This window comes from Mus musculus, chromosome 4 (genome assembly GCF_000001635.26).
Source record: "Mus musculus strain C57BL/6J chromosome 4, GRCm38.p6 C57BL/6J".
Taxonomy (NCBI): domain Eukaryota; kingdom Metazoa; phylum Chordata; class Mammalia; order Rodentia; family Muridae; genus Mus; species Mus musculus.
The window spans coordinates 15,115,121-15,127,446 of record NC_000070.6 but is presented as its reverse complement, the minus strand read 5'-3'; the positions used below and the strand labels follow the sequence as shown (position 1 = coordinate 15,127,446).

The window sequence follows — 12,326 nt, the reverse complement described above, 5'->3', positions numbered from 1 at the left end:
CAATAGAAATGGCATTAAATGTCTTCTTTTTTCTTATAATATACACTTGTTATCTCAGTTTACTTTTTCAATATTCCCAGCAAAGCTACAAAATATTCTTTTTTTAAGTATTTTCTTCATTTACATTTCCAGTGCTATCCCAAAAGTCCCCCATACCCTCCCTGCCCCACTCCTCTACCCACCCACTCCCACTTCTTGGCCCTGACATTTCCCTGTACTGAGGCATATAAAGTTTGCACGACCAATGGGCCTCTCTTTCCACTGATGGCCTGATGGCCGACTAGGACATCTTCTGATACATATGCAGCTAGAGACACAAGCTCCAGGGGGTACTGGTTAGTTCATATTGTTGTTCCACCTATAGGGTTGCAGACCCCTTTAGCTCCTTGGGTACTTTCTCTAGCTCCTCCATTGGGGACCCTGTGATCCATCCAATAGCTGACTGTGAGCATCTACTTCTGTGTTTGCTAGGCCCCAGCATAGCCTCACAAGAGACAGCTATATCAGGGTCCTTTCAGCAAAATCTTGCTAGTATATGCAATGGTGTCAGTGTTTGGAGGCTGATTATGGGATGGATCCCCAGATATTGCAGTCTCTAGATGGTTCATCCTTTTGTCTCAGCTCCAAACTTTGTCTCTGTAACTCCTTCCATGGGTGTTTTGTTCCCAATTCTAAGAAGGGGCAAAGTTTCCACACTTTGGTCTTTGTTCTTCTTGAGTTTCATGTGTTTCACAAATTGTATCTTATATCTTGGGTATTCTAAGTTTCTGGGCTAAAATCCTTATATAATAAATACATTTCCAGGTAAAGTGTCTAAATGTTTGGTAGCTTTTTAAATTTGTTTTCCTGTTGCTGTAATAAAAACCAAAAGCAATTTGGGAGGAAAGAGTGTCTTTTTATCACTTGTCCAAGTTATAGTCTATCTTTGAGAAAAGTCAGCTAGGGATTAAAGCAGGAACAGAGGCAAGAACCATGAAGAAATATGGCTTATTGTCTTGCCTCCTCTCTTGGTCTCTGCTAGCTTTCTATATAGTCCAGGCCTACCTGCGTAGGGATGAAGCCACCCAGAATGGGCTTGTCCCTCCCATATCAATCATCAATCAAGACAATTGCCCCTCAGACATGTGCACAGACTATTTTGTTGGAGTCAGTTTCTCAGTTGAGGTTTTCTCTGCTCAGATGGTACACAAGCAGATGACAAAACCAGTCAGGATATTGGCTGTTCAGTGAAGAAGCAGGAGCTGTCTGCATGGGCACTTGGGCCCTCCATAGATCTGACAGCAGCTTTAAAGATTGGCTTCCAGGAATGTGTCCCAGGAAATGTGCTGTGACTTCATGTTAGCCATTTTACCTTCTTATGTTTTCTAAGATTTTTCTCTACCTGAAAAGAATAAGAAGAAAAAATTATTATATGAAGTTTTTAATAATGAATATTCAATAAAATATGGAGCAAAAAGTTCTTGAGGGCTAGGAGATAGCTCTGTTGATAGAGTGCTTGCCTTGTATCCTAATTTCTTTTATATTGCTGTGAAACACTCTTGACTAAAAGCAGCTTAGGGGAAGAAAGGGCTATCTGTATTCTATTTCCAGGACACAGTCCAACTTTGAGAGAAGTCTGGGTGGGAATTCAAGGTGAGAATATGAAGCAGAAACCATCAACATGCTGTTTACTGCATAGTTCTTTGCCTCAGTCCCATGCTCATGCACACCTAACTTTCCTATACAGCCCAGGACCATCTTCCTAGGGAATGGTGCTGCCCACAACCCTCATAAGCCAATTAAAACCCACCGGCATGATCACAGGCTAATCTGAAGTAGGCAATCTCTCAGTTAATACTTCCTTCTCATGTGACTCTAGCCAAGTTCTATCTCTCTTCTCTTCTCTCTCTCTCTCTCTCTCTCTCTCTCTCTCTCTCTCTCTCTCTCTCTCTCCCTCTCCCTCTCTCTCTCTCTCTTTCTCCCTCTCTCTGGATGTGCTTATGCTTTTAAGTAATAGATTATCCTTCAAATAACACTATACTCCCATGTTGATAATAACAGTCATCTTTTAACTAATATGCTTAATTTTTCATGGTGTTTCTCATGAAACTGATACAATCCACTTCACCTACCAATCTGCAGTGCTCATGGACGTGCTTTTGGTATTATTGTTTCATGCAATTATCTCTCAGACTCATTGAGAGGGAGAAGCATAAGACATTGTATTTTATGATGCTGTTTTACATGGCTCTACATTTATTGCCAACCTCTCCTTCTCCCTAAAGAACATTTTCTAACACTTCTTGCAGGACATGTCCAGTGACAATCAGTTCTTTTAATTTTGATTTCCTATAAAAATCAGGATTTCACATTCACTGAAGAATAACTTACTGCATATACAATCCTATGTCATGATATTGTCTTTAAACATGTTAAGTATTTCCATATACATTCTTTTACCACTTGCATGGTTTTGATAAGCCCATTATTCTATAATTTTCACCCATACTCTTCCATCAGTGTTTATCTTGTTGCTATCCTCCTTCATAAATTTTCTCTTTGTCCTTACCATTGTTCAACTTAAACTTTCTACGCTTTCATGTGAATTATATATGAGCTGGAGAGTCCCTGTTCTTCTCAGATCCCCTGAAAAGCATCGTCAGTCCTTTTGGCCTGACGCAGCCAGTCCTTCTCATATGTTCCCTTTGTACCAGAGTCCACTGCTATTGTTGACAGTGATCATGATTTGTTAAATTTTGATAAACTAAAATATTTAGCCTTTAAAAATGTTAAAGTAACACATAAATACAAGTACATAAAAATTTATGTTTACTATTTTCAATGACCATAAAAACTAGATTTAAATTTCCACAGGGGTGCTCCATCGGACGCTGAGGTCAGGGCTCTATTTGTTGGTGAGGGTGTGGTTGTGACCTGAAGGATAGACATTGAACAACTTTTTAAATAGATAGCTTGCTTTCCTTTTTTCTTTCGTTATCCTTTTCTCCCCAACCCTTAGCTTTCTTTTTTATTTTTGAAAAAGAAGTGTCAGTTTTGATTAGTTAAGAAAATAAGCTAAGGGGCCGGGCATGGTGGCACATGCCTTTAATCCCAGCACTCGGGAGGCAGAGGCAGGTGGATTTCTGAGTTCAAGGCCAGCCTGGTCTACAGAGTGAGTTCCAGGACAGCCAGGGCTATGCAAAGAAACCCTGTTTCGAAAAATAAAAAAAAAAAAAAAAGAAAGAAAGAAAGAAAGAAAGAAAGAAAGAAGGAAGGAAGGAAGGAAAAGAAAAGAAAAAAGAAGAGAAGAGAAGAGAAGAAAAGAAAAGAAAAGAAAAGAAAAGAAAAGAAAAGAAAAAGAAAAAGAAAAAGAAAATAAGCTAAGCTCTTTAAACAACCGTTTGCAATTGTTTGCATCTCTGTCAGGTGAGAAAAGACTAATCATATGGAATGCCCCCTGACTCATGACCCATCCCTGTCCACTACCCTTCCCCTTCCATCACACCACCCCTCCCATCCCCCTCCAACCTACTCCCACCACCACCTTTTTGTCTTTACATAGTAAGTGCTTTTTGAGGAAAAATAGAAAATAAGAATTAAAAAGGACCTGAATAGTCTTTGTTTACAAAGCTTTCCCATTACTTAAAACTGTGTGCTAGGTCTTATATGAAGAATTCTCTCAGTCAATCCTCATTATGTTCAAGAATTTACTAAATTTGGAACTTAACTTTTCCCTTTCTGAAGTCTGTTCTGGGCCCTTTGCTTTTCCACTACTGCCATTCTCCCTGGGAAGAATGACTCATTCCTGGGACCCCTAATCACTTTGTGTTGAAAACTCCTAAATACATATCTCAGGCTTCCATGCCCCTTGGTCTTTCTAGAACTATATGAGCCCTTCACTGACTAGATGCTTCTATTCCATCCACATGTTCCTTTGACTTCATGAGCTTTTGACCACAACTATTATTTTAGTTCAGTGTCTATCTGTTTCTCTCTTTCCATGAATAGCAATATGACACCCACCTCTTCCTCTGTCCTGAAAATTACATATACTGTTGAGTTATTTCTTTCCTCACCTACTGCCTTAAGTGATCTTCCTTTTGTATTCTATCACATTCCTAAACAGATTTAAACCCTCTATTTCACTGTCACCACCAAAGTCTTGTCCCCTTGAATTTTGCCTGGAATTGTTAAATATCCCAACAAGCCTCCTCTCCTGTGGTACACCTCTAAGTTCCATTCTGTTTACTGCAACCATATCTAGCTTTCAAATGTTTGGCAGCAGTTCTCTACAACTCTTTGCATGATTTTTTTTATAACTCTCATACTGTTAATTCTGTGTACCTAACTATGATTTTCCTTCCCTACAGATAGATATACTCTTTGAGTGGCCAGGTTTTATAGGTTCTAGTCCATATCCTTTCAGCCTTCTAGCTATGGTGTTTTCATTTCCTCTGCCTAGAGGAACCTATGTAGAGAGTTTTTTCTATCCGTTAGCTTTCATCTGTGTCTAAACAGACATGTCCTTTGAAAGCCTTCCTTGGCCCTTCCAGCAGAGTAGTTTTCTTTTCTATATGCCCTTTTCCATCTGCCTCCCTGGGATTGCTCTTGTCATATTGTGACTGCTATTCATTTGTTAGACCCCTGTCATAGGATCCATAAGGGTTTGTCAATGGTCTTAGCACAAAACACTGTGTTTAGCACATAGTTGGATTTTGATAAATATTGGACCAATGAATGGATAAAAGGGCTCTGCTAGTAAATAGCAATTCAAGTTTAAAACCCAAGATTTCTTTTAGGACTGTTCCCTCTCAATTCAGTAATTTATCTGGGCAAGCATAGTATTAACTGTTAGATTAAAAGTCATGGTAAAAAGTTAACGTGCCCAATGTTAAAACCTTGCAAATGCACATAATATATAAGGTAAACTGTAATATCCCTTTCAATTTTCTCTGTATTTTTTTTAAAAATCTTCAAAATAAAAACTCAACAATGGACATCTGGCCACCTTCCCTGTCAGAGGAGAGGTGTCCGCCCAGCCCGGGAGGGAGTTGCTGGAGCATCTGCTGGAGACATCTTGGTTCCTGGATTCTACCAAGACTAGTCTGCACAGGTGAGAGTGTGGACTACAGAAGCTAACAGCTTCTGACACAGGTCCTGTTTCGGGCCGTCATCTTCTGCCAGGAGGCCAGTCTGAACGCCAGATATCTATGTGCCTTCCCTGAAAAAGTAGAACCTGCCTGCAGAGAGTGCTCTGACCTCTGAAAGTCAGGAGACAGCCAGTATCACAGGTCTGCTGGTAGAGAATAACAGAATCACGAGAGGAACAAGTGCTAACCAGACACAACTATAACAACTGACTCCAGAGATTACCAGATGGCGAAAGGCAGATATAAGAATCTTACTAACAGAAAGAAAGACCACTCACTATCATCAGAACCCAGCACTCCAACCTCAGCCAGTCCTGAGTCCCCAACACACCTGAAAACCTAGACCTGGATTTAAAGGCATATCTGATGATGATGGTATAAGACATCAAAAAGGACTTAAATAACTCACTTAAAGAAATACAGGAGAACACTGCTAAAGAGTTGAAACTCTTTAAAGAAAAACAGGAAAACACATCCAAACAGGTGATGGAAATGAACAAAACCATATTAGACCTAAAAAGGGAAGTAGAAACAATAAAGAAAACCCAAAGTGAGGCAAAGCTGGAGATAGAAAATCTAGGAAAGAAATCCGGAATCATAGATGCAAGTATCAGCAACAGAATACAAGAGATGGAAGAGAGAATCTCAGGTGCAGAAGATTCCATAAAGAACATCGGCACAACAATCACAGAAAATGCAAAATGCAAAAAGATCCTAACTCAAAACATCCAGGAAATCCAGGACACAATGAGAAGACCAAACCTACATACAGATAATAGGAGTAGAGGAGACTGAAGATTTTCAACTCAAAGGGCCAGCAAATATCTTCAACAAAATTATAGAAGAAAACTTCCTAAACCTAAAGAAAGAGATGCCCATGAACATACAAGAAGCCTACAGAACTCCAAATACACTGGACTATAAAAGAAATTCCTCCTGACACATAATAATCAGAACAGCAAATGCACTAAATAAAGATAGAATATTAAAAGCAGTAAGGGAAAAGGGTCAAGTAACATATAAAGGCAGGCCTATCAGAATTACACCAGACTTTTCACCAGAGACTATAAAAGCCAGAAGATCTTGGACAGATGTTATACAGACACTAAGAGAACAGAAATGCCAGCCCAGGCTACTATACCCAGCCAAACTTTCAATTACCATAGATGGAGAAAACAAAGTATTCCACGACAAAACCAAATTCACACATTATCTTTCCACGAATCCAGCCCTTCAAAGGATAATAACAGAAAAAAAAAAAACAAAAACCAAAAAACAAAAAAACAAAAACAAAAAAACATTACAAGGATGGAAACCACGTCCTAGAAAAAGCAAGAAAGTAATCCTTCAACAAAAATAATGGAACAACAATTACTTTTCCTTAATATCTCTTAATATCAATGGACTTAATTCCCCAATAAAAAGACATAGACTAACAGACTGGCTACACAAACAGGACCCAACATTTTGCAGCTTACAGGAAACCCATCTCTGGGAAAAAGATAGACACTACCTCAGAATGAAAGGCTGGAAAACAGGTTTCCAAGGAAATGGTCTGATGAAACAAGCTGGAGTAGCCATTCTAATATCTAATAAAATCGACTTCCAACCCAAAGTCATCAAAAAAGACAAGGAGGGGCACTTCATACTCGTTAAAGGTAAAATCATCCAAGAGGAACTCTCAATTCTGAATATGTATGCTCCAAAAACAAGGGCAGCCACATTCATTAAAGAAACTTTAGTAAGCTCAAAGTACACATTGTACCTCAGACAATAATAGTGGGAGACTTCAACACACCACTTTCATCAATGGACAGATCATGGAAACAGAAACTAAACAGGGACATAGTGAAACTAACAGAAGTGATGAAACAAATGAACTTAACAGATATCTACAGAACATTTTATCCTAAAACAAAAGGATATACCTTCTTCTTAGCACCTCATGGTACCTTCTCCAAAACTGACCATATAATTGGTCACAAAACAAGCCTCAACAGATACAAGAAGGTTGAAATTGTCCCATGCATCCTATCAGATCACCATGGACTAAGGCTGATCTTCAATAACAACTTAAATAATAGAAAGCCAACATTCACATGGAAACTGAACAATACTCTTCTCAATGATACCTTGGTTAAGGAAGGAATAAAGGAAGAAATTAAGGACTTTTTAGAGTTTAATGAAAATGAAGCCACAACATACCCAAACTTATGGGACACAATGAAAGCATTGCTGAGAGGAAAACTCATAGCTCTGAGTACTTCCAAAAAGAAACTAGAGAGAGCACACACTAGCAGCTTGACAACACACCTAAAAGCTCTAGAACAAAAGGAAGCAAATTCACCCAAGAGGAGTAGACAGCAGGAAATAATAAAACTCAGGGGCGAAATCAACCAAGTGGAAACAAGAAGAACTATTCAAAGAACCAACCAAACTAGGAGCTGGTTCTTTGAGAAAATCAACAAGATAGATAAACCCTTAGCCAGACACACTAGAGGGCACTGGGACAGTGTCTTAATTAACAAAATCAGAAATGAAAAGGGAGACATAACAACAGATCCTGAAGAAATCCGAAACACCATCAGATCCTTCTACAAAAGGCTATACTCAACAAAACTGGAGAACCTGGATGAAATGAAAAGTTTCTAGACAGATACAAGGTACCAAAGTTAAATCAGGATCAGGGTAATGATCTAAACAGTCCAAATCCCCTAAAGAAATAGAAGCAGTCATTAACAGTCTCCCAACCAAAAAAAGCCCAGGACCAGGTTGATTTAGTGCAGAGTTCTATCAGACATTCAAAGAAGATCTAATTCCAGTTCTTCACAAACTATTCCACAAAATAGAAGCAGAAGCTACTCTACCCAACTCATTCTATGAAGCCACAATTACTCTCATACCTAAACCACAGAAAGACCCAACAAAGATAGAGAACTTCAGACCAATTTCCCTTATGAATATCGATGCAAAAATACTTAATAAAATTCTCCTAACCGAATCCAAAAACACATCAAAACAATCATCCATCATGACCAAGTAGGTTTCATTCCAGGGATGCTGGGATGGTTTAATATATGGAAATCCATCAACATAATCCAGTATATAAACAAACTCAAAGACAAAAACCACATGAACATCTCGTTAGATGTGGAGAAAGCATTTGACAAAATCCAACACCCATTCATGATAAAAGTCTTGGAAACATCAGGAATTCAAGGCCCATACTTAACATGATAAAAGCAATCTACAGCAAACCAGTAGCCAATATCAAAGTAAATGGTGAGAAGCTTGAAGCAATCCCACTAAAATCAGGGACTAGACAAGGGTGCCCACTTTCCCCCTACCTATTCAACATTGTACTTGAAGTCCTAGGCAGAGCAATTCGACAACAAAAGGAGATCAAGGGGATACAAATTGGCAAGGAAGAAGTCAAAATATCACTTTTTGCAGACAATATGATAGTATATATAAGTGACCCTAAAAATTCTACCAGAGAACTCCTAAACCTTATAAACAGCTTCAATGAAGTAGCTGGATATAAAATTAACTCAAACAAGTCAATGGCCTTTCTGTGCACAAAGGATAAACAGACTGAGAAAGAAATCAGGGAAACAACACCCTTCTCAATAGTCACAAATAATATAAAATACCTTGGCGTGACTCTAACTAAGGAAGTAAAAGATCTGTATGGTAAGAAATTCAAGTCTCTGAAGAAAGAAATTAAAGAAGATCTCAGAAGTTGGAAAGATCTCCCATGTTCATGGATTGGCAGGATCAATATAGCAAAAATGGCTATCTTGCCAAAAGCAATCTACAGATTCAATGCAATCCCCATCAAAATTCCAACTCAATTCTTCAATGAATTAAAAAGGGTAATATGCAAATTCATCTGGAATAACAAAAAACCTAGGATAGCAAAAACTCTTCTCAAGGATAAAAGAACCTCTGGTGGAATCACCATGCCTGACCTAAAGCTGTACTACAGAGCAATTGTGATTAAAAACTGCATGGTACTAGTATAGCGACAGACAAGTAGATCAATGGAATAATTTTGAAGACCCAGAAATGAACCCACACACCGATAATCACTTGATCTTTGACAAGGGAGCTAAAACCATCCAGTGGAAAAAAGAGAGGATTTTCAACAAATGGTGCTGGCACAACTGGTAGTTATCATGTAGAAGAATGTGAATTGATCCATTCCTATCTCCTTGTACTAAGGTCAAATCTAAGTGGATTAAGGAACTCCACATAAAACCAGAGACACTAAAACTCATAGAGGAGAAAGTAGGGAAAAGCCTCGAAGAAATGGGCACAGGGGGAAAATTCCTGAATAGAACAGCAATGGCTTGTGCTGTAAGATCGAGAATTGACAAATGGGACCTCATGAAACTGCAAAGTTTCTGCAAGGCAAAAGACACCATCAACAAGACAAAAAGGCCACCAACAGATTGGGAAAGGATCTTTACCTATCTCAAATCAGATAGGTGACTAATATCCAATATATATAAAGAACTCAAGAAGGTGGACTTCAGAAAATCAAATAACCCCATTAAAAATGGGGTACAGAGCTAAACAAAGAATTCTTACCTGAGGAATACCAAATGGCTGAGAAGCACTTGAAAAAATGTTCAACAACCTTAATCATCAGGGAAATGCAAATCAAAACAACCCTGAGATTCCACCTCACACCAGTCAGAATGGCTAAGTTCAAAAATTCAGGTGACAGCAGATGCTGGCGAGGATGTGGAGAAAGAGTAACACTCCTCCATTGTTGGTGGGATTGCAAGCTTGTTCAACCACTCTGGAAATCAGTCTGGTAGTTCCTCAGAAAATTGGACATAGTACTACTGGAGGATCTCGCAATTCCTCTCCTTGGCATATATCCAGAAGATGTTCCAACCGGTAAGAAGGACACATGCTCCACTATGTTCATAACAGCCTTATTTATAATAGCCAGAAGTTGGAAAGAACCCAGATGCCCCTCAACAGAGGAATGGATACAGAAAATGTGGTACATTTACACAATGGAGTACTACTCAGCTATTAAAAAGAATGAATTTATGAAATTCCTTGGCAAATGGATGGACCTGGAGGGCATCATCCTGAGTGAGGTAACCCAATCACAAAAGAACTCAAATGATATGTACTCATTGATAAGTGGATATTAGCCCAGAAACTTAGACTACTCAAGATATAAGATACAATTTGTGAAACATGAAACTCAAGAAGAACGAAGACGAAAGTGTGGACAAGTTGTCCCTTCTCAGAATTGGGAACAAAACACCCATGGAAGGAGTTACAGGGACAAAGTTTGGAGGTGAGACAAAAGGATGGACCAGCTAGAGACTGGCATATCCGGGGATCCATCCCATAATCAGCTTCCAATGCTGACTAGCATTCCATTGTATACACTAGCAAGATTTTGCTGAAAGAACCCAGATATAGCTGTCTCTTGTGAGACTATGCTGGGGCCTAGCAAACACAGAAGTGGATGCTCAGAGTCAGCTATTGGATGGATTACAGGGACCCCAATAGAGGAGCTAGAGAAAGTACCCAAGGAGCTGGGGGGATCTGCAACCTTATTTGTGGAACAACAATATGAACTAAACAGTAACCTCCCCCCCCCCCCCAGCTCGTGTCTCTAGCTGCATATGTATCAGAAGATGGCCTAGTCGGTCATCAGTGGAAAGAGAGGCTCATGGTCGTGCAAACTTTATATGCCTCAGTACAGGGGAACGCCAGGGCCAAGACGTGGGAGTGGTTGGGTGGGGAAGTGGGTAGGGGAGCGTGTGGGGGACTTTTGGGATAGCATTGGAAATGTAAATGAAATAAATACCTAACAAAAAACAAAAAACTCAACAATGACTATTCAAATAACATAGCGTTTGCTTTAAAGCAAATAGAATGTGTCTTTGGCGTGTGACTTTCATAATATGAACGAAGAGAAATAAGAGTATTTATAGTTCCCTAAAGAAATCATAAACACAAAACTTTCAAAATAAAAAAATATTTTAAAAAGGAAGAAAAGACATAACTGGAGCTTCATCGTGTAAACATTTTATACTGTTTTGCTTTTAGGTATTTGAATATAATATCTGCTTAATAACACAAAAATATGTTCAAATGCAATAATATATAAAAGTAGGAACATTCCTTTTGTGGTCTTTTGTTTTGATCATTTATCTTTTACTTGTTTTTTATTTTCATTTCTCTGGGGTTGAGAGAGAGAGAGTTGTATGGGTTTGAGTAAGGAGATTGAGAGAGGAGAAAGAATGATCAAAATATATTGTATTGGAAAAACCCTTAATAAATAAGAAACGCCTATATGTTAGAAGTTCACAGACTTTGAGAGGGAAATTACTACTGATTAGCTAAATAGACCAAATGTCAATGTGCCTTCTAAATATCTGTTTATATTCTTAGACAAAGCTACTCCCATACTAATCTTTGTAAGGCCCCAATAACAGTGTAGAAGATGGGATTTTTAAATAATGTAAAAACTAAAAGATAGGGAGAGAACAGAAAATGTCATACTTTAGACACAGTGCTATATATATATATATATATATAATATGGCCATAGCTCCAAGCTGATGAGATTACCTGAATTTGGCTTACATGACTGTTTCAACTGTCAGTCATGGAGCGGGGAGGGGCTTAACGAGCTGTACCCCTTACTGCTGAATTGTGGGCCACTGATAACTACTGTCCAGAGCATACTCACCAGACTCCAATGGATAGTTCCAATGCCAAAGTCACACGGATAGCCCAGGCCATACCCAGAGGGACACACACAAAAATAAAAAGACATGAATGTGGGAAAGAGATTACCCATGAAGAGGGAGTTTGGCAGGCAAGATGGTAGCAGGGAGAACAATCAGAAACTATATATATGTATCATTATATATATATGTAGTTGACAAAAGCAAATTTAGTGAAAAAAATAAAATAAATAAAGCTGAGAAGGTCAAATGCTCAGGACAAACTGAGATGATGCACATAATTCTAAAAGAAATGTTAAAAAGCCTGTGTGCATTGTCAGTTAAAATTAAGCTTTGTCCCTGGCAGAAAGCAGTCTCAGAAGGCATACCCTTTTTGTGAGCCAATTTTAAGCCAAGTTTTCGTTGTTTTGTTTCATTTCAAAGGAAGGTTTCAGCAGGAATAATGAAGTTGAAATAAAATATATTAATAA

General features: G+C 38.6%; 1 protein-coding gene and 1 long non-coding RNA gene across 3 annotated transcripts in view; one reads left to right on the top strand and one right to left on the bottom strand.

The window, feature by feature from the left end:
* Necab1 (N-terminal EF-hand calcium binding protein 1) overlaps positions 1-12,326 on the top strand; it is a 197,560-nt gene that overhangs the window by 22,358 nt on the left and 162,876 nt on the right. The window lies entirely within an intron of this gene.
* The window catches only part of Gm36801, a 33,578-nt gene continuing 22,069 nt past the window's right edge, over positions 818-12,326 (bottom strand). The window contains exon 3 of the long non-coding RNA XR_390422.3: positions 818-1,381. This is a non-coding gene — a long non-coding RNA (predicted gene, 36801). The remainder of the gene's footprint in view (positions 1,382-12,326) is intronic.